Source organism: Symphalangus syndactylus, chromosome 6 (assembly GCF_028878055.3).
Source record: "Symphalangus syndactylus isolate Jambi chromosome 6, NHGRI_mSymSyn1-v2.1_pri, whole genome shotgun sequence".
Classification (NCBI taxonomy): domain Eukaryota; kingdom Metazoa; phylum Chordata; class Mammalia; order Primates; family Hylobatidae; genus Symphalangus; species Symphalangus syndactylus.
In genome coordinates this window covers 76,735,203-76,758,286 of record NC_072428.2, presented here as the reverse complement: position 1 = coordinate 76,758,286, position 23,084 = coordinate 76,735,203, and the positions used below count along the sequence as shown (strand labels likewise).

The following is a 23,084-nucleotide window of genomic DNA, read 5'->3' as shown; positions in this document are numbered from 1 at the left end:
TGTCTCAATGTAAAAATGTAAAATATGAGTGTTCCAAAAGCCTAAAGGCAATTTCAAGCTAAGACTTTTAGAATGTTCTCAATTTCTTTATTTTTATTTCTATTTTTAATTATTATGGGTACACAATAGTTGTATATATTTGTGAGACACATGTGATATACATGTACCAATGTCAAATCAAAATGGATTAAAGACTTAAATCTAAGACCTGACACTATGAAACTAGTAGAAGAAAACATCAGGGAAATGCTTGATAACATTGGTCTAAGCAAAGATTTTTTGAATAACACCTCAAAAGCACGGTCAGAGAAAGCAAACATGGACAAATGGGATTACATCAAGGTGAAAAGCTTCTGCATATCCAAGGAAACAATCAACACAGTAAAGAGACAATCCACAGAATGGGAGGAAATATTTGCAAACTATCCTCTGTTTCTAATATTGGATCACAAGCCAAAATGTTTGTTAACTACTATCATAGACTTAGTTATTAATAACTACATCACCGTAAAATCATAACATAAGAAATCCTACTTTCTGACTGCAAAATCCTATTGGTCCAAGTGATGCAATGTTAAATACCAGAATATTCAGTCTTGCAAATTTTAACCATTTATTTCTCCATGTGTCTCCACATTCTTTCTTACTTAGCCTAATTTCAATTACTATTGTTACAGAAATTTAATTGCACATAGTTTCACTATGTTGGCACTCTCTCTCTCTCTTGCTTCTACTTACCTCACTAAACTTAAATTTTGTATAATTCTAACTATCCACCTTGTCTTTGCCAGTCCTCAAATGGCTTAAAATTTCTAAAGACAATATATAACCATAATGAGTGATCAATCTTGAGAGAAGAGAGACAGACCCTCTCATATTGTTTTATATTGCTTTATACTCAGAAAAGGAAAGCAAAGTGAAACTAAAGGCAGGTAGTCTGGCGCCTAGGAACCAGACCCGAAACCAAGCAACCAGACCCGAAACCAAGGAACCAGACCCAAAACTAGGCTTGGGCCTGTCTGACCTAAGCCCAGTAGTTAAAATTCGACCCCTGACCTAGCAACTGATGTTATCTATAGATTATAGAAAGACATTGTGAAACTTCCTGGTCTGTTCTGTTTCACTCTGACCACTGGTGCATGCAGCCCCTGTCATGTACCCCCTGCTTGCTTAATCGATTGCAACCCTCTCACAAACACCCCCTTAGAGTTGTAAGTCTTTAAAAGGGGCAGGAATTGCTCACTTGGGGAGCTCAGCTCTTGAGACAGGAGTCTTGCTGATGCTCCTGGCCAAATAAACTCCTTCCTTCTTTAACTCGGTGTCTGAGGAGTTTTGTCTGTGGCTCATCCTGCTACATTTCTTGGTTCCCTGACCAGGAAGCTAGGTGACTGGCAGATGGTCGAGCCAGCTCCTTAGGCGGCTTAAGCCCGCCCTGTGGAACATCCCTGTAGGGGACTCTGACCAGCCCGAGCAATGCGGATCCTGAGAGCACTCCTAGGTAGGCATTTGCCCCAGTGGGACACCTCACCAGGGCAGTGTGTGGCAGGCCCCCGTGGAGGATCAATGCAGTGGCTGAACATCGGAAAGGAACTGGTACTTGGAGTCCAGACATCTGAAACTTGGTGAGACTAGTCTTAAGAACTTGCCCACTCCATTTGAATGGAAGCGTGGCCTGATCACCCACAGCGTGCCTTTATCAGCACTTTGGTTTTGGTTTTGACTTGGTTTGAATTGCTTGAAATGACCAGTCTTGGGAACTTGCCCACTCCATTTGAGTAGAAGCATGGCCTGATCCCCCACAGCATGCCTTTATCGGCACTTTGGTTTTGGTTTTGACTTGGTTTAAATTGCTTGACAGGACTTGTCTTGGGAACTTGCCTACCACATTTGAGTGGAAGCGTGGCATGATCACCCATGGTGTGCCTGTACTGGCACTCTAGCTTTTGTTTTTCACTTGACTTGGATTGTTTGATGCTTTGGTTTTGGTTTTGACCTGGCTTGGATTTCTGGATACTCTGATTTTGGTTTTGATTTTGGTTTGGTGTAAACTGCAAAAGTGTGTGTGTGCCCGGTTTACTTGTTGTTTTGTGGTGTGCATGCAGTGTGAGCATGGTGTTTTGTCTCGAAGAAGCATGAGTCAGGCACAAATAAGCCCACCCTACTAGGAACTAGTTGAAAAATTTCAAAAAAGGATTTAAGGTAGACTGTGGAGTACTATGACACCAAGAAAACCTAAAACTTTGTGTAAAATAGACTGGCCAGCATTAGAGGTGGGTTGGCCATCAAAAGGAAGCCTGGACAGGTCCCTTGTCTTAAAGGTATGGCACAAGGTAACCTGTAAAGCCAGGGCACCCAGACCAGTTCCCATACACAGATGCTTGATTATAGCTGGTTTTAGATCTCTCCACAGTAGTTGAGAGAACTGCAGCATAAGCAGCTAGCAGAGGCAGAGAGAAAGAGAGAGACAGAGAAGAGAGAGAGAAAGAGACAGAGAAGAGAGAGACAGAGACAGAGAAGAGAAAGAGAGAGATATACAAGTAGTTAAAAAAAAAAAAAAAACACAGTGTACCCTATTCCTTTAAAAGCCAAGGTAAATTTAAAACCTGTAATTGATAATTGAAGGTATTCTCCATAACCCTATAATGCTCCAATACCACTTTGTTGTCAGTGTAAACAAGGGTGTATCCCGAAAGCACTGAGGCCTTTCTATCAAAAATCCTTAACCCAGTAATACACGGATGGTCCGAATGCATTCAATCTGTAGTGGCAACTGCTTTGCTGACAAAAAAAAAGTAAAAAAAATAACTTTCAGAGGAAACTTCATTGTGAGCACATCTCACTAGTTCAGTTCAGAACTATCCTAAATCAAAAAAAGCAAAAAAGTAGCTAACTCAAAAATCTTAAAGTATGGGGCTATTCTGTTAGAAAAAAAAAAAAAAAAAAAAAAAAAAAAAAAAACGGAAAAAAGTGGGGGACGGAATTTATGGTAAATTCTTGTCCTGAAATAAATTAACTGGTTGTTTAAAGAAAGAAATATTTGTAATAAGTCAGAAAGTTGAGGCATGTCGAAAAATTGTCTGCAAAAGTTGTAAAAGAGAAAAATGTTATAAAAAATGAATTTATGCAAGAAATGTTATATAATTTAAAAGTAGGCCTCCTAAATGTAAAACTGAAAAAAAATTACAAGGAGGCATAAGAATATAAATTTTTACCTACATTAAAAGGTTAAAAATATATATACTTTGTTTTAAAGGTTTAATCAAGTTTTAAAATGTTAATTGGAAAGAAAATTCTGTGTATAAACATTGGCTAAAGAGGTATCATCCAGTTTTTCTGTAAACTGGACATTAAAATAAAAGCATAGCAGGTTTTTCTTAAAGCACCAACCTGCTCTTTAGCAAAAATTATAAAAGGTTAAAAAGACTCTATAAAATCTTACCTTATAGTCAAGTATTAAACATTGGATAAATATGTCTACAAAGTTTTATTAAAATTAAGTTTAACATTAATAACACACTAATATAAAGGTAAAATTTAACTTATCTGGTATAAAAATCATACAGGAAGCACTGTTAAATATAAAATGGTATTTGGCTTTCTTTGGTTTAAAAACTAATAAACATAGGTGCTAAAGGAAATTTCTCAGTAAAAAGGCACTAAGGACTAAGTCCACTGCTAAGGTCCCCACATTTAAAACAAAAGGTCAATTTCTTAAAAATTATATACTTGGTTTATCTTCCACTTTCCTTTCCCTCAAAAACTAAATGTCTTTTGGCACATGTACAACCCCTAGAATTTCCAGTAAACCAGCACCAGCCTGAAAATCACATTCTCATCAAAGGGTGGGAAGAAGAAAAACTCAAGCCAGCTTAGGAAGGACCCTACCTTGTGCTGCTAACCACCAAGACTGCTGTTCATACAGCAGAAAAGGATGGACTCATGACACCCGAGTCAAGAAAGCGCCGCCCCCTCCAGAGTCATGGGCCATAGTCCCAGGGGAAAACCCTACCAAACTAACACTAAGAAAAATTTAACTCTTTTCATCTATTCTATTACTCTTTCTTCTTTCCTCGTTCTATTGCTAACCATCTAGTTATTAACATAACCAAGTCAATTTTGCCTCAAACTATTGTATTTAATGCTTGCCTTGTTATGCCCTGTGGAGACTTGCCAAGTCAAAGAACAGCTTTCTACTTCAGAAAAGTACTTCTGTCCCTTCTGACTCTCCTTAGACTGGGCATTAGTAAACTAGGACCATTTAATCCGGGGAGATTTCGATAAAGATCCCAGTGCCAACCAGGAGTCTCGCCCCCCAATGTAGAGTTTTCATGACATAGTTGGTCCAAAGTTCTGTGGACCACTAAAGAGCAAAGATGGACTGCCCCAACCATTTCTGTAATTTCCTAAAATCATACATTAATTTTACTAGAGGATCATAGAAGTTAATTTATGACTTAAATTTAATGACTTAAAACAAACTTTAGCAATTAAGACTGGATACCAAGATGCAAATGCCTGGTTAAAAGGGATCAAATATTCCATCTGCACATTAAACAAAAGCAATTGTTATGCTTGTGCACATGGTGGGCCAGAGGCCCAGGTTGTCCCCCTTCCACTAAGGTGGTCCTCCAGTCAACCAGGCACAGCCTTCATGGTAGTTCTTATCCAGGATTCTACAGCCTGGAGTAATAAGTCATGCCAAGCTCTCTCTGCTATATCCCAAAGTCCGGCACCCTGTGGGTCAGCCCCTGAGGGCCATCCAGCTTCTGTCTCCCAACACTAAGTTGACTTTGTGTCTCTCACAACAGGGAGGAAACTTAGCATTCCTTGGAGACCTGAAGGGATGCAATGAGCTTAAGAATTTTCTAGAGCTTATCAATCAGTCAGCCCTTGTTCATCCCCGAGTGGATGTGTGGTGGTACTGTGGTGGACCTTTACTGGGCACTCTGCCGAATAACTAGAGTGGCACTTGTGCTTTAGTCCATTTGGCTATCCCTTTCACCCTGGCATTTCATCAACCAGAGGGAGGAAAAATAAGACATCATAAAGTGAGAGAAGCCCCGTATGGGTCTTGCGACTCTCACAGTTATTTAGATGTAACTGGAGCCCCGCAAAGAATACCATATCAATTTAAAGCTTGAAATCAAATAGCTACAGGATTTAAGTCAATATTTTAGTAGGTGACAGTTAAGAAAAATGTAGATTAGATAAACTATATCTATTACAACCAACAGCGACAAACTTTTCATGCGTTAAAAGAAAAACTCATCTCAGCCCCAGCCCTGGGGTTACCTGACCTGACGAAACCCTTTACACCCTGTGTGTCAAAAAAAGAAAAATGGCAGTTGGAGTTTTAACCCAGACTGTAGGGCCCTGGCCACGGCCAGTGGCCTATCTCTCAAAACAACTAGATGGGTTTCCAAAGGCTGGCCTCCATGTCTAAGGGCCCTAGCAGCAATGGCCCTGTTAGCACAAGAAGCAGATAAGCTAACTCTCAGGCAAAACCTAAAGTCCCCCCATGCTGTGGTGGCTTTAATAAATACCAAAGGACATCATTAGCTAACGAATGCTAGACTAACTAGATACCAGAGCTTGCTCTGTGAAAATCCCTGCATAACCATTGAAGTTTATAACACCCTAAACCCCGCCACCTTGCTCCCGGTATCAGAGAGCCCAGTTAAACATAACTGTGTAGAGGTATTGGACTCAGTTTATTCTAGTGGGCCCAACCTCCAAGACTATCCTTAAACATCAGTAGACTGGGAGCTGTATATGGATAGGGGCAGCTTCACCAACCCCTGCAAAGTGACTCTGAAGAAAACAAGCCCTGCTCCAGTCACACCCAGAAGCTGAGACTGGTCCACACACAGCCGAAGCATGAGGAAAATCATCACAGAACTCATTTTCCTTAAAATTTGGACTTGTACAGTAAGGACTTCAACTGACCTTCCTCAGACTGAGGGCTGTTCCCAGTGTATACATCAGGACACTGAGGTAGGACAAAAGGTTGCTAGAGTTCTATTATTTTACATTTATTGTAAGTGTACTGGAACTCTCAAAAGAACTTGTTTGTATAATGTTATTCTATACAAGGTATGTAGCCCAGGAAATGACCAACCTGATGTGTGTTGTGACCCATCTGAGCTTCCCGTGACCATAGTTGTTAAAATAAAATTAAGAACTAAAGACTGGTGAGGGCTCATAAATGATACAAGTAAAGTGTTAGCCAAAACAGAAAAAAAAAACAGGTGCCCAAACAAGTCACCTTGAAATCTGATGCCTGTGCTGTCATTAATAAGTTACAAATAAGATGTGGTTCTCTTAATTAAGAAAGAGGCTATATGGCAGAAAATAAGTACATTTATCATAAATTAAGACTGTGTAAAAATAAATGTAGATACTGGTCTTGTGTCATTTAGGCTACTTGGATAAAAAATGAAAAAATCCTGTCCACCTTCAGCAAGGGAAAAGTGGCCCTTCCTGTACCAGGGGTCAGTGTAACCCCTTAGAACTAGTAATAACTAACCGCCTTAATCCTCGCTAGAAACAAGGGGAACATTTAACCCTAAAAACTGATAGAGCTGGACTGGATCTTCAAGTAAATATCGTGGTTCGAGGAAAAGTTTATAAACAGTCTCCTGAGCCAGTGTTTCAAACCTTCTACGATGTACTGAATGTGCCAGTACGAGAAATTCCAGGAAAAACAAGAAATTTGTTTTTGCAATTAGCCGAGCATATAGCCCAGTCTCTTAATGTCACTTCATGTTATGTATCAGCATAAAGTGTACCATATAAATCACTATCAATCTATTGCACAGGAAGGCATAAGTAGCAAAAATAAGAGTGAGAAATCCTACTAATAAAAAGTGAGAGTCTCAAAGCAGGGAAATGAGAGAAGACAGACTCTCATATTGTTTTATATTTTTTTCTACTCAGAAAAGGAAAGCAAAGCAAAACTAAAGGCAGGTAGCCCGGCGCCTAGGAACCAGACCCGAAACCAAGGAACCAGACCCAAACCAGGCCTGGACCTGCCTGACCTAAGCCTAGTAGTTAAAATTCCACTCCTGACCTAGCAACTGATGTTATCTATAGATTATAGAAAGACATTGTGAAACTTCCTGGTCTGTTCTGTTTCCTCTGACCACCGATGCATGCAGCCCCTGTCATGTACCCTCTGCTTGCTTAATTGATCACAACCCTCTCACGTGGACCCCCTTAGAGTTGTGAGTCCTTAAAAGGGACAGGAATTGCTCACTCAGGGAGCTCAGCTCTTGAGACAGGAGTCTTGCCAATGCTCCCAGCTGAATAAACTCCTTCCTTCTTTAACTAGGTGTCTGAGGAGTTTGTGGCTCGTCCTGATACAGTCTTACTTCAAACATATGGCTACGAACACCAAACATAGATTTTTCTTTATATTCTTCTGGTCGGTCTACTCTTCCACTCATTTGGTTGTATATTTTATACCTCCTTTTACCTTCTCTAACCTCTCATAATGCTCTTACACTCAAACTTCTTACTTCTCATAACAATATAATCTTCATATCTCACTAGAAAGTAGGTACAATAAGAATGTAATTTCAAACCACTTCAACCACAACACATGTAAACCTATTTGTATTCATACCTATGTAATCTTTCTTCCTTCCATGGATAAAAGTTTGTGCTTCTTTCTGGGGTCAATTCTCTTCAAAAAAAAAAAAAAAAAAAAAAAACTGGATCCCAGCACCTACAGGCTATGAAGGAAATTTGCTTCTGTTATTTATCCGCTCTCCAGTTTTGACAGGTGCCAAATGTAGGAAATATTAAAAAACAAAAACACACAAAAAACATTGTCAAGTGCTGCAGAAAACTTGAATTAGGTGAGGCCTGTTCAAGACTATTCAATTTGGCAAGACAGAAATTATTGATGACAATTATTGGTCACCTCGGGGAAAAAAAAGATTCTGTAGTAAAAGATAACAGGAATAAAGTATTTTTAACTGTAGAATTTTATAAAATGGAGGAAATTATCTAATATTAATTAAATAAATTCCTTTATAAAGAGAGGGGATAAATAGCAAAAACAAATTTGTTAAGTAGCCTGGACAAACAGTTGATCAGGTCATGAAGGCTCTCCCCTCATGAATGGAATTAGTGACTTTATAAAAAGGCCTGAGGGATCCTTTTTTTTCCCGTTATTGCCCTGCTGTCCCATGAGGATACAGCAACAAAATGGCACCTATGAAGCAGACAGCAAGCCTTCCCCAGCCACCAAATGTGCCAGCACCTTCATCTTGGAATTCCCTGTCTCTAGGACTGTGATGAATAAATGTCTATTATTTATAAATCAAATGTATTTTGTTATAGCAGTCTGGAATAGACTAAGACAGACTATGTATACTTTACAATGTTATAAAAATTAAATACATTATTGTAAAACAATTAATAAAAATAAAAAAGAGAAGTTGGCCAGACATGGGAGCTCACACCTGTACTTCCAGCACTTTGGGAGGATAAGGAGGGTGGATCACCTGAGGTCAGAAGTTCAAGACCAGCCTGGCCAGCATGGTGAAACCCCATCTCTACTAAAAATACAAAAATTAGCCTGATGTGGTGGCGTGTGCCTGTAGTTCCAGCTACTCGGGACACTGAGAGAGGAAAATCATTTGAACCTAGGAGGCAGAGGCAGCAGTGAGCCAAGATCGAGCCACTGCACCCCAGCCTGGGCAACAGAGCAAGACTCCTTCTCAAAAAAATAAAATAAAAATATACAAACCAAAAGGGAAATTAAACAAATGAACATAATTTGTGTTCATTTGGTAGCATAATACATACACAGAGAAATATTCCAAGTGATCATTAAAAACAATTATTTGGCTGGGCATGACGGCTCATGCCTGTAATCCCAATACTTTGGGAGGCTGAGGCAGGCAGATCACAAGGTCAGGAGTTCGAGACCAGCCTGGCCGACATAGTGAAATACCATCTCCACTAAAAATATAAAAAGTTAGCCAGGCATGTTGGTGGGTGCCTGTAATCCCAGCTACTCAGGAGGCTGAGGCAGGAGAATCACTTGAACCCAGGAGGCGGAGGTTGCAATGAGTCGAAATTGCGCTGCTACACTCCAGCCTGGGCGACAGAGCAAGACTCCATCTCAAAATATATATATATGTATTATTTAACTGTATCTTCCTTAAGCACAAAGAGAAAAGCTAAAATATCTTAAACTGCTCTTGGTAATTATATCTATGTTGGGGGTGATGTTTATACTTTTATTCTAAGACAATTATTTTGTTTGTGCATCCACATGCACACACATGCCCAGGTACACACACACTGTGGAAATATCAGTGAAGTAATGACATTTATGTCTCTAAGAATTGAATGTTTTAGAGTGGTTAAAAAGAGATAAAGTAAAAAATTAACATATTGTGATAGTTAATGTTATATTTCAATTAAACAGGATCAGAGAATGCCCAAGTTAAACATTATTTCTGGGTTTGTCTATGAGGATGTTTCTGGATGAGATTAGCATCTGAATAGGTGAACTCGGTAAAGTGGTTTTTTCTCCCCAGTGTAAATGAGCATCATCCAATCAATGGCTCGAAAGCCAAATCAAATAAACTCTCACTGGTCAAAGTCAGGACAATTTAACTATCAAATAGATCTAAATCCATAAGTTCATAAAGATTCAAGCAAACAAACAAATATATACCTCATTGGTCACCTTCAGAGGACATTTAATAAAAAGAAAGATTGCAATACTTATCTGTACCCTTGTGTAATCAAAATGTTGATGAGAGAAAGAATCTCTTTATAGTAGTATTCCAGCCAAAACTGAAGAAGAAATTTGAGTTTTCAAATTAGTGAATCATACAGTTATAATTAGTAACTAATAATTATAACTGTTACAAAAACAGAGAGAACAAGACATTGGTTATCAAATGATGTTGATACATAACACAGTCTCTATAGTAGCCTAGCCCCCCAAAAGCAAAAAAATCAATTAGTATTATCAATTTACGGGATATGTAGACATTGATTTCAAGTAGAAAAAGAAAATGAAAAAGATTGAGAGAGAAAGAGTATTCTGAAATCAAAAGAAACTTATCAGGCATATCAATAAATTACAATGTATAGATTTTCCTGGATTTTTATTCAAATACACATAAATAAAAACACATTGTAGGTCATTTAGGGAAATATAAACACCAACTGAATTTTGATTTTGTTATTGTTAATTTAGTGAGATAATGATATTGCAATTAAAAAATTTAAGGAGTTCCTATACTTCAGAAATATATATTGAAGTATTTATATATCAGTAATGAGATATCTGGAATTTGCATCAAAGCAATTCAAAGAGAGGCAAGGGGTATCTGGAACAAGCTTGGCTATGTTTTCAAGTTATGGAGGTGAATAGTGCAAAATCAGATTCATTGTATTGTCTTTTCGCATGTTTCATGCAAAAAATAAATACAAGAAAAGTTCAAAAGATAAACACAAGATTTCATGGTTAATTTTATCTCAAAACACACATTTAATCTGTCAGATAATTATTCTCCACTTTGCTTCCAAAATTATTCAGAATCTCGTCATTTCTACCAAGGTTTATTACTGCCACCAGACCAAAGTTTCATTACCTATTTCCTTGAAACTTCCAGGCCCCCACTTCGCCTCCCTGCTTTCACTCTCACCTTTCTATAGGCTGTTCTCAAACCAAGAATTTAAAAATGTAAGGCAGGTTTGGTAGCCCTCTGCTCAACATTCCCCAAGGGCCTCTCTTCATCACATTTGGAATAAGTTCCTTAACTTGGCTCTCAATGCTCCTCCCCGCACTACCTCTTCCACAGCATTTCCTACCACTCTGCTCACTCTTTCCACATTCTGGTTTTCAATCATTTACAGCACACTATGATCTCTAGGCTTTGCCTTGCTTTTTCTCTGCTCTTACACTCCTTCTCTCACTATTTGCTTGGCTTGCTCTCTTGTGTCTTTTAGTTCGGGGTTCAAATGTCATATCTTCAGAGACATCTGCCTGACTACCCTATGTAAAATAATACCACTTTGCAATCTCTAACCACTTAAGCTGCTTAATTTTTTGTATCACATTGTGTCATGTATTTATTTGTGAACAAGAACTTTCTTTGTTTACCACTGGACTACTGGCATCTAGAGTATCATCTGACACATAGGAATAATTAACAAATATTTAATGGATAGAGTGAATAAATAGATTTGTTTAACAGAATAATAGTTCATTAGTAAGAACTTGCTTAAGCCTTTATAAGGCATCTAGAAGAGTATTTGATATTTTGCATAATTATGTCATTTAATCTATATATCAACTCTATTAAGTAGGCACTATGATCATCTATTTTTATTAAGAAGAAAAAATAACTCACACTCGTGGAGTTTAAAAATACCTATCAACTCATAGGGGGAAAAAAGGTATAGCATACATTTAAACCTAAATGAGTGTAATTTCAAAGCATTTGGTCTTTTTACTATATCATTCTACCACATACAAAGCACATCAGCCAGCTTAAGGCTTTCTGAAAAAAAAAAAATACATCAAGCTTCTGTTATAACAAAGAACAAGTGATCAAACGGAACAAATGGGTATGATGTTACCCCATTAGATACTTATCAGTTTATTCACCACCATTGAAGTATTCTCTTTACAGCTGGTCTCTTTGGGAGCCTTAAATCTCTGTTTGATATGTTCTTTCTGTAAACCCACAAAAGAAACCAGCATTTACCTGATCCCAAATAATGAAAGTGCAGAAAAATCAATAATGGTAAAAGAATAGCTACCTTCTGATTATGTTTTCTAGCAACAACTGCAACAAAGAGGAAAAATACAAGGTTCACTAAGATGCCACGATTTTGTACTAAACTGATATTGTTAGGATGTGCTGTTTGTGGAAAACTGCCCTGTTTTTCCAGCATTAACTTGCAGTAAAGATAAAGTCAAAGTTCACATATGTTTGCCTTAGATCCTGTAAGATCTACCGGTGCAAGGCAAAGATTTGGAGTCCTGGGTTCCAGACCTGCATCTACCTTTTTGGATTTTCAAAGAAACGCCATTTCAAAGCCTACTTAGCTCCAGTGTATTATGAGAATAAAGTTAAATAAGAGGCCTAGGTAAAGTTTCAAGAACTAATTGGTAGTTATTATGAGCCTTGACATATTTTATGTTGTTTAATTCTCACAAAAATTCTTACAGGTATCTTAAAGGAAATCCAGATGACATACCTCCAGATCTACCAAAGGTCTCAATAAATACATTAATATCCAAGTTCTAAAATTAATAATATCACACAATATAGAGTTTTCTCTTAAGCTTATTCTTTTCAGATTCTACATAATTTCCTTCAGAAGTTGTAATTTCAAATATCACCAAGAGGTAGGCAAGACCACAGAGGTGGGTCTGGGTTAGAGCTTTAGCAAGAATGATCAGTTAGGCAAGGTTTAAGTTTGTTTTCCTGTCATTTTACTATTTAAACAGTGTACAAGGAATGCAAATAATGTTTGTAAGGCCAAGAATACAAGGAAATGTACCCTCATTTTTACTATTCCCTAGTTATAAACAGGGTGCCAATGCAGTTCAGTGGTTTTAGCCACTTGCTTGGTCAGAGTAAGCCAGAAATTTGACTTAAATTTAAGACCTGAAACTATGAAACTACTAGAAGAAAACATTGGGGAAAATCTCTAGGACATTTGTCTGGGCAAAAATTTCCTGAGTAAGATACCCTACAAGCACCTACAAGAACAGGCAATCAAAGCAAAAATGGATAAATGGGATCACATCAAGTTAAAAAGTTTTTCTGCACAGAGAAACAATCAACAAAGCAAACAGATAACACACAGAATGGAGGAAAATCATTGCAAACTACCCATCTGACAAGGGTTTAATAACCAGAATATATAAGGAGCTCAAACTACTTTATAGGGGAAAAAACTAATAATCTGATTATAAATGGACAAAAGAGCTGAAAAGATTTCTCAAAGAACACATACAAATGAAAAACAGGTATATGAAAATGTGCTCAACATCACTGATCATCACATAAATGAAAATCAAAACTACAACAAAATATCATCTCATCCCAGTTAAAATGGCTTATATCCAAAAGACAGGCAATAACTTGCGAGGATAGGGAGAAAAGAGAATCCTCATACACTGTTGGTGGGAATGTAAATTAGTACAACTACTATGGAGAACAGTTTGGAGGCTCCTCAAAAAACTAAAAATAGAGCTACCGTATGACCCAGCAATCCCACTGCTGGGTATATATCCAAAAAAGGAAATCAGTATGTTGAAGACATATCTCCATTCCTATGTGTGTTGCAGCATTCTCTACAATAGCCAAGATTTGGAAGCAGCCTATGCGTCTGTCAACTGATGAATGGATAAAGAAAATGTGGTACATATACATAATGGAATACTATTCGTCCATAAAGGATAATGAGATCCTGTCATTTACAACAACATAGATGGAACTGGAAGTCATTATGTTAAGTGAAATATGCCAGACACAGAAAGAAAAACATCACATATTCTCACTTATTTGTGGGATCTAAAAATCAAAACAATTAAACTCATGGAGATAGAGAGTAGAAAGATGGTAACCAGAGTCTGAGAAGGGTAGTGCTGGGGTCAGGGATTGGTGGAAATGGTTAATGGGTAAGAAAAGTTAGAAAGAATGAATAAGACCAAGTATTTCATAGCGCAACAAGGCGATTATAGTAAAAATAATTTATTTGTACATTTAAAAATAACCAAAAGAGTATAACTGGATTGTTTATAACACAAAGGATAAATGTTAGAAGAAATGGATATTCTATTTTCCATGATGTGATTATTGCACATTTCATTATTGTATCAAAATATCTCACATCCTCTATAAACACATATACCTACTATACCTACTATGTACCCACAAAAATTAAACATTAAAAAAATAAGGCATTTGATTATCTTGTTTATATTCCATGCTCTGCAGGAAGAACTGCATTTTATTTTATCTCATTTTGTTTTATTTCATTCTATTTGAGATGAAGGTCTTGTTGTGTTGCCCAGGCTAGCCTCAAACTCCTGGACTCAAGCAATCCTCCTGCCTCAACTCCTCACCTTCTCACCCCAAGTAGCTGGAATTAAAGGCATGCACTACCGTGACCAGCTTGAAAACTTAATTTTACATGATAATACTTAGGTGTGTGACTATCCAATATTTAGAAAAATCTCTATTGATAAAATACCTCTAATAAACCAATATTTTCTTAAATGGTGAATTTTACTAGCTTGCCCCTAGAGTTTGGTACTCAGACATGTATTGTTACATAGTATTAATATTACCCTTAATGAAGGCACTATTCATCACATATGTGGTAGACATGACATAACCAAGGTACAAAACCAAGACCCCAAAATATCCAAAAAATGCTGAATAATAAGCTAAAATATACAAGATGGTATTTGTGGGCACAAATATAATCTTGTTCCCTCAGGTACAGAAGCAAATTCTCACACAGAGGATGGTATTTACATAGCATGGTATAAATGTTATCATCATCACTTTCACTATGTCATATTTCTTGAATAATTTCTATCTACCTGGTACTGAATATGTGATTTATATTAGTTTGTGTACTATATGTGGTAGATCTGTTATGTTTATCTTACAGATTAGGAAATAGAAGCTAAGTGTATCTGCTGAAGTTTACACTTCTAATAAGTTGGATCTAGGATTCTAATGCACATAGTTTTTCTCCAGGGCCTGCAATCTTACAAGCTATGGTAAATTAATGGGTTTTATGTATGTTACAGCTGCTATAAAAACGAATGACACCATAGGCTACATAAAAAGAAGTAGATAAATTGATGAGACAACAGGTTCACAGTTTACTTTACAGTAACCCAGGTAATTTGCCACAGAGCCAGGTTTGAACTAGGATTGCCATCATTCTAACCATGCTTTTAAACATTCTGTTATGCTGCCACAAATGTAATGCCATCTCCAACATGGCTAGAGTCAATTTAGTGTATTTTCCTTATCACAGGATTCTTACATCAATCGGAAACTTTAGAGAAATAAGTTTATAGGATTCATTTAGAATTAATATTCTCATGCAAGTAACCTTAATCTACCCTAGAGTGTATGCTTTCTAAAGTATACTTTGCACTTATTGAAGGTCTTCCCTCCACAGAAGTGGACCAAAGTTTCAATACTATCCACTGAGAACCCCTGTCCAGTGTGAGAAGTTTATTATCAGAGGATTTGTACTTATAAAAATGGCTCACTACTGTTATGTCAAAAATGCCCCCAGCACTTTGGGAGGCCGAGGCGGGCGGATCACGAGGTCAGGAGATCGAGACCACGGTGAAACCCCGTCTCTACTAAAAAATAGAAAAAATTAGCCAGGCGTGGTGGCGGGCGCCTGTAGTCCCAGCTACTCGGAGAGGCTGAGACGGGAGAATGGCGTGAACCCGGGAGGCGGAGCTTGCAGTGAGCCGAGACTGCGCCACTGCACTCCAGCCTGGGTGACAGAGCGAGACTCCGTCTCAAAAAAAAAAAAATGCCTAATTCAGAGCATCTAGGCAAATTGTGCATTTTAAATTTTAGTTTGAAAGAATGCTTAATAATAATATCCAAAAGCATTAACAGCTCTATTTGAAAAAACAGCTATCTTCAATTAAAAAATACATATATGAATCATGCTATGTGCTTGTTGGTATTATTCTTAAAAATAAGATCTAATTGCAAAAGCTTTGCTTCTAAATGCAAAAAAAAATCATTCTAAAGTATTATTTCATTACCCCTAATGAAATACTGCATATTTAATACATGTCATTTCAAATGGGATTAGATGAAGAAATGCTTCAGTGAAATCATTCCAAAGACAGTTTTTGTAAAATGCCAAAGTACCAACATCTTGCATAACCGCACTGAGATCTAGATGTGCTTCATTATATATGAGAGAAGCAGCACAGTCAGTCAGGATGCTTAGAATTCCACAGTTTCTCCTTCAAAATCTGTCTGTTATTATTGAGAAATGAAATAAAAAGATGCTATCTATAAATACAATGATAAAGAGAGACATAAGTGAAATATTTCGTATTACAGGTAATAAAGATAAATGAAAACACTTCATTGGTCAGAGATTGTTCAAAGCCAAGAAATCTTGGGAGGAAACTTGTGGATACACACAAAGAAACTCTAAAATGTGAGTAAAAGTATGAAGTATTCCTCATTAGATTGAAAACAAAAAACAAAATCACGTGTTATATTAGTTTGCTTTCATGGTGCTGATAAAGACATACCCAAAACTGGAAACAAAAAAAGGTTCAATTGGACTTACAGTTCCACATGTTTGGGGAGGCCTCAGAATCATGGCAGAGGCAAGAGGCACTTTTTACATGGTGGCAGCAAGAGAAATTTGAGGAAAAAGCAAAAGTGGAAATCCCTGATAAAACCATCAGATCTCATGAGGCTTTTTCACTATCAAGAAAATACCACGGGAAAAACCAGCCCCCATGATTCAATTACCTCCCCCTGGGTCCCTCCCACAACATGTGAGAAACCTGGAAGATATAATTCAAGTTGACATTTGGGTGGGGACACAGCTAAACCATATCATTCTGCCCCTGGCCCCTCCATATCTTAATTCTTGACTTATGTCCACCCACAGGCTCAACATCACATGGAAGCTGCCACAGCTTGGGGCTTCCACCCTCTGTAGCCACAGCCTGAGCTCTATATTGGCCCCTTTCAGCCATGGTTGGAGTGGCTGGGACACAGGGCACCAAGTCCCTAGGCTGCACACAGCTCGGGACCCTGGGCTCAGCCCACGAAACCACTTTTTTCTTCTGGACCTCCAGGCCTGTGATGGGAGGGGCTGCTGTGAAGGTCTCTGACATGGCCTGGAGACATTTTCCTCATGGTCTTGAGCATTAACATTAGGCTCATTGCTACTTATGCAAATTTCTGCAGCTGGCATAATTTCTCCTCAAAAAAATGGGTTTTTCTTTTCTACTACTACATCAGGCTGCAAAGTTTCTGAACTTTTATGATCTGTTTCCCTTTTAAAGTGGAAGGCTTTTAACAGCACTCAAGTCACCTTTTGAATGCTTTGCTGCTTAGAAATTTCTTCCATCAGATACCCTAAATCATCTCAAGTTCAAAGTTCCACAAATCTCTAGGGCACGGGCAAAATGCCACCAGTCTCTTTGCTAAAACAAAACAAGAGTCACCTTTGCTCCAGTTCCCAGCAAGTTCTTCATCTCCATCTGAGACCACCTCAGCTTGGACCTTATTGTTCATATCACTATCAGCATTTTTGACAAAGGCATTCAACAATTCTCTAGGAGGTTCCAAACTTTCCCACATTTTCCTGTCTTCTCCTGAGCCCTCCAAATTATTCCAAACTCTGCCTATTACCCAGTTCCAAAGTCATTCCACATTTTTGGGTATCTTTTCAGCAATGCCCCATGCTACTGGTACCAATTTATCATATTAGTTTGTTTCCACACTTCTGATAAAGACATACCAAAAACTGGGAATAAAAAGAGGTTGTATTGCACTTACAGTTCCACGTGACTGGGGAGGCCTCAGAATCATGGCAGGAGGCAAAAGGCACTTCTTACATGGTGTCAGCAAGAGAAATGAGAAAAAAGCAAAAGGAGAAACCCCTGATAAATCCGTCAGATCTTGTGAGACTTATTGACTATCATGAGAATAGCATAGGAAAAACCAGCCCACATGATTCAATTACCTCCCCCTGGGTCCCTCCCACAACACATGGAGATTCTGGGAGATACACTTCAAGTTCAGATTTGGGTGGGGACACGGCCAAACCATATCATGTGTTAACCATGATTTGTTGGTCAATTACAGCTTTTCCTAATAGTCATAATAATATGAGTTTTTTTAATAAAAAGATGAACACTTGAAAAAAATTTTAAACAATACCAAGTATAGAATCAAAAGTCAGAAGAATGAAGAAAATGCAAATGCTATGTTCACCATTATTCTCCTTCTGTGTGCCTTTTAGTTAAAAGAAAGGTGGATATATAGCCTTTGAGAATTAAAATTTAATATCTCAGAAAAATAACTGAAAATAACAGTAAAATTATAATTCACTGGCATGATTTATATTCTACCACCCCCAGTTAGTACTGTACAAGTAACTATTTGTCCAGTTGTAAAATCAGAATTACATATTCCTTACAGTGTTGCGGGAGTTGAATTAGATAATGTATGTAAGCATCTAGCATATAACAATCATATCACAATGAATGAAAGCTTTTGTGAAGCTATGGGATGCTTACAGGAAACTGCTAATATAATATTTCTAACAATAAAACAGAATTACAGGAATTGCATTAATAAACTGACTTTTTTTTTTTTTTTAAGTTGCCTGTAGTAAAAGTCTCTGTTTGGGTATAAAATCCCATGAGTTTTAACACTCATAGATTCATGTAACCAAAACCACTAACATAAGGCAGAATAATTCTAGCACCCCTAATGATTTCTTCATGATAGACTCAACCTCGAGCCCTAATCCCTGGAAACCACAAAAAGTTTCACTATCATTAAAGCTTTACATTTATCAGTATATCATGTGAATGGAATCATACAGTATATAATATTTTGAGTCTGTCATCTTTTACTTAGCATAAAATATTTGATATTTATCCAAGTTGTTGCACGTGTAGGAACAATTTGTTCCTTCTTATTTCAGAGAATATTCCATTATATGTCTATGTCAAAATTTATCAAGTTAGTCATTAAGGGACATTTACATTGTTTCTAGTTTTTAGTGGTTACAATTAATGCTGCTATAAGCTTGTATGTACAGCAGGGTTTCTCAGTGTCAGCATTGTTAATAATTTGGGCTGGATAACTCTTTGCTTTGGGGAACAGTTTTGTGCACTATAGGATGTTTAGCAGGATCCCTGTCTTTTACACACTAGATGCCTGTAACACCCTCCTCTCCAGCTGGGAAAGCCAAAAATGTTTCCAGACAATCTCTCATTGGGTGAAAATTACCCCCAGATGTTCAGGTTTTGTGTGGACATATGTTTTGCATTCTCTAGAATAAATAGTTATAAATGTGATTATTGAGACATAAGAGAATTCTATTCTTAAGTTTGTAATTAACTTTCAAACTGTTTACTAGTGTCTGTAGCACTTGTATTTCTCTAGTAAAGTAATGCAGGAGCTATTCATTTAGCCTTCATTCTTATAGTCCTCGTTGTCAGAACTCTTTTTTTGTTTTTTTCTCTGCTATCCATATGTAGCAAATGCCAATATTTTTATAGTAACCACTTGAATAAGTTTTTAATGGTGTCAAATTATGATATTAATTTGAATTTTCCTAGTAGCTAATGAATTCGAACTTTTTTTATGTGCTTATTTTACAACCAGATATTTTCTTTAATTAAGTGACTATTCAAATATTTGACTAATTTCTGTTGGGTTGTTTGTTTTCCTAATGCTGATTTTTTTTGTATTCTTTATTCTGGGAACAATTCCATTTTCAAAATCATAATTTGTAAATATCTTCTACTACTTTTGCTTTGCTTTTTTTTTCTTTTCTGAGACAGAGCCTCACTTTATCGCCTGGGCTGGGGTGTAGGGGTGCAATCTTGGCTCACTGCAACTTCCACCTCCCAGGTTCAAGGGATTCTCCAGCCTCAGCCTCCCAAGTAGCTGGTATTACAGGCATGTGCCACCATGTCCAGCTAATTTTCGTGTTTTTAGTAGAGACGGGGTTTCACCGTGTTGGCTAGACTGGTCTCAAACTCCTGACCTCAGGTGATCCGCCAGCCTCGGCTTCCCAAACTGCTGGGATTACAGGCATGAGCCACCGTGCCCAGCCTACTTTTGATTTACTTCTTTCTGTATAACGTCCTTTAGAGAACATTTTTTTTTATTTTGATAAAGTCTAATTTATCTTCTTTTTTATTTTTTGGGTAATGCTTTGATTTTGCATTTATGAACTATCTGCTTAACCAATGTCATAAAGAATTTTTCTGTATTTTCTTCAGTGTTTTACATTTACAGTTAAATCCATGAACCATTTAAAGTTAATTTTTGCATATGATATTACAGATTCATTATTTTTGTATGTGAACATCCAACTGTTCCAGCATCATTTGTTGAAAATTTTGCTCTTCTCCATTGAATTCTCTTTGCACATTTGTCAAAAACAGTTGGCCGTATTTGAAGGTCTGTATACTGTTCAATAGGCCTATGTGTTTTATTTTGTCAATACTACACTGTCTTCATTACTGTAGCTTCATAATATGACTTAATATCACATAACTCCAACTTTATTGTAATTTAAACAATTGTTTTGACAATTCAAGTTTTTGAGATTTCCATATAAATTTTGGAATAAAGTTTATGTATCTACCAGGAATTCTGCTAAGATTTTGACTGGGATTCCATTAACTCCATACATCATTTTGGAGAGAAGTGATTTTACTGTATCTTTCAGTTTTTAACAAATTTAAACTATTCTCCATTTATTTCCATCCTTTCTGGTTTCTGTCATCAGTGTTTGTAGCTTTCACCATATATATTTTGCAAATATTTTGCTAGATCAGTACCTAAATATTTTATTAGGATCGGAAGCATATTGTAAAATGTATTTTTTTTATAAGTTTCGGTTTCCAATTCTTAATTTTGGTGTATGATTGATTTTTGTTTTTTGGCCTTTCTAAACTTACTTATGATCTCTTAAAGCTATTTAGGGTATTCATTGGTGTATTTTACTTATAAAATCATTGTATTTGCAAATTAGGGTAGTTTATTTCCCTTAACAATTAGAATACATTTATTTATTTTTTACTTTAGTGTACTTTCTAGAACTCACAGCACAATAATAAATAGAGAGATCAAGGGTAGTCATACGTACCTGGATAGCAGGGGAAAGTGCTCAGTCTTTCACTGCAGGATAGTATCTGAAAAAAAAATAGATATTTTTCTATTCATAGTATTCTTCAATTTTTAAGATAAAAAATGGATTCTGAATTTTGTCAAATGCTTTTTCTGCAGCTATTGATATGATCCTGTTTTTCCTTATTTAGTATACTAATATAGTGGAAACCAATGATTAGTTTTCAAATGTTGAATTAGCATTGAATTCTGGTGTAAAACTATTTGGCCATGGTGTATCATACTCTCAATATATTGCGGTATTCCATTTTATAAAACGTGTTGAAGTAGCTCACAGTCATTTAACATATGAGGGATACTGGCCTGGAGTTTTCTTTTCACTCATTGTCATTTTCTGGTCTTGGTATCAGAGTAATGTTGGCCTCATAAAATGAGTAAGGAAGTATTTCTTCCGCTATCATAAAAGATGATATAGAAATGATATTAATTATTCCTTAAATGTTTGATAAAATTCTCCAGCAAATTTGGTTTCTTCTGTTTTCTTTTGTTTGAAACAATTTTTATCTAAAAAGTTTATGTTAAAAAATATAGCATTATTTAGATTATTAACTTATTTTTTATTGAAATTTAGTGGTTTCTGTCTTTCAAGGGATTGGCCCATTTCATCTGGGTAGTGGAACCAATGTGCATAAAGTCATTCAAGCTATTTTGTTATTATCCCTTTACCATCTATATTAATATTATAACTCTTGTTGGCAACGTGTTGTCTTTCTTTTCTTATTGGAGAAACTGTCAAGAGGTTTATCAGTTTTACTGATGCTTTAAGAAATATTTTTGGCTTAATAAATCATTCTTTTGATTTTCTGTTCTTAATTTTAGTGATTCCTAATTTCATCTCTCTCATGTCCTTCTTTCTGCTTGGTTTAGCACTAGCTTTCTCTTCTTCTGCCTTAGGTGGTATCTAAAATTGTTGACTCAGTATCCTGTTTTTCTAATATAAGCATGTATTGCTATACATTTCCATCTCTGTAATATTTTAGCTGCATCTCATAAGTTTTGACATATTCTACTTCTATTTTCAAAATATTTTCTAGTTTCCTTTGAGACATATCCTTTGACATATGGATTATTTAGTTCTGTGTTAATTTCCAAATAGATGTGGACTTTCCAGACATCCTGTTATTTTTAATTTCCATATGATCAAAGAGTACATTTGGAATAAATCCAACTATCTTATATTAGTGTGTATTTTATAATCTAGAATGTGGTCTATCCTGCTGAATGTTTTATGTGCACTTTGTGTTAATGTGTATTCTGTTTTGCTGAGTGGAGTATTTCAGAAATGTCAATTAATTCATCCTTGCTATTTTTTTTCTATTCATTCTATAGATTACAGATAGGTGAGTGTTGAAGTCTTCAAATATAAATTTATCTATTGATCTTTCCAGTCTATCAGCTTTTGCTTTACGTATTTTGGAACTGGATTTAGATATACATAAATTTAGAATTAGTATGTTTTCTTAGTGAATTGACATCATCACTTTGTAATATTCCTCTTTGTCCCTAATAATTTCTTCATTCTAAAATATGCTTTGCTTGATATTACTAAAGACACTTGAGCTTTTTTTTAAAAGGCTAGTGACATGATATTTTCTCTACCATACTATTTTAAATCAATATGTTTCAAGTGTATTGCTTATAAATAGTAGATAAAAGGGTATTTTAAAACATAAAATTAAAATGGCTTTTCTTTATATTTGGTATGCTTAGACTTACCTCTGATATTATTGATAGATTAGATTTAAGTCTACCATTTTATTATTGGTTTTCTTGTGGGCCCTTCCTTTTTATTTCTGTTCCTCTGTGTTCCCTTTTTTAATTTTGCTTGTTTTTTAATGTTTTTTAGAATTCCATTTTGTCAGCTGTATTTAAATATAGTTGCTGCTTTAGAGATTACAACACACATACAAAACCACTTTTCATGACTAAAAACAGTTCCTTACCCTCTTGCTTTTTTGATGTGACATCTACTTACATTGAAACTCCCATCAGAAAGTGTTATAATTTTAGCTTTCAACAGCCATACATAATTCAATAAACTTGAGCGGCAAAAAATGACCTATTTTACTAACCAGGTTTGGTTCTGTTATTTTATCTGACAATATCTTTATTTTGGCTTTATTCCAGAAAGATATT

At 36.3% G+C, this 23,084-nt stretch overlaps 1 long non-coding RNA gene across 1 annotated transcript in view; it reads right to left on the bottom strand.

Moving 5' to 3' along the window:
- The window catches only part of LOC134737022 (uncharacterized), a 395,911-nt gene that overhangs the window by 315,053 nt on the left and 57,774 nt on the right, over positions 1 to 23,084 (bottom strand). Inside the window, exon 2 of the long non-coding RNA XR_010121543.1 lies at positions 17,571 to 17,674. This is a non-coding gene — a long non-coding RNA (uncharacterized lncRNA). The remainder of the gene's footprint in view (positions 1 to 17,570; positions 17,675 to 23,084) is intronic.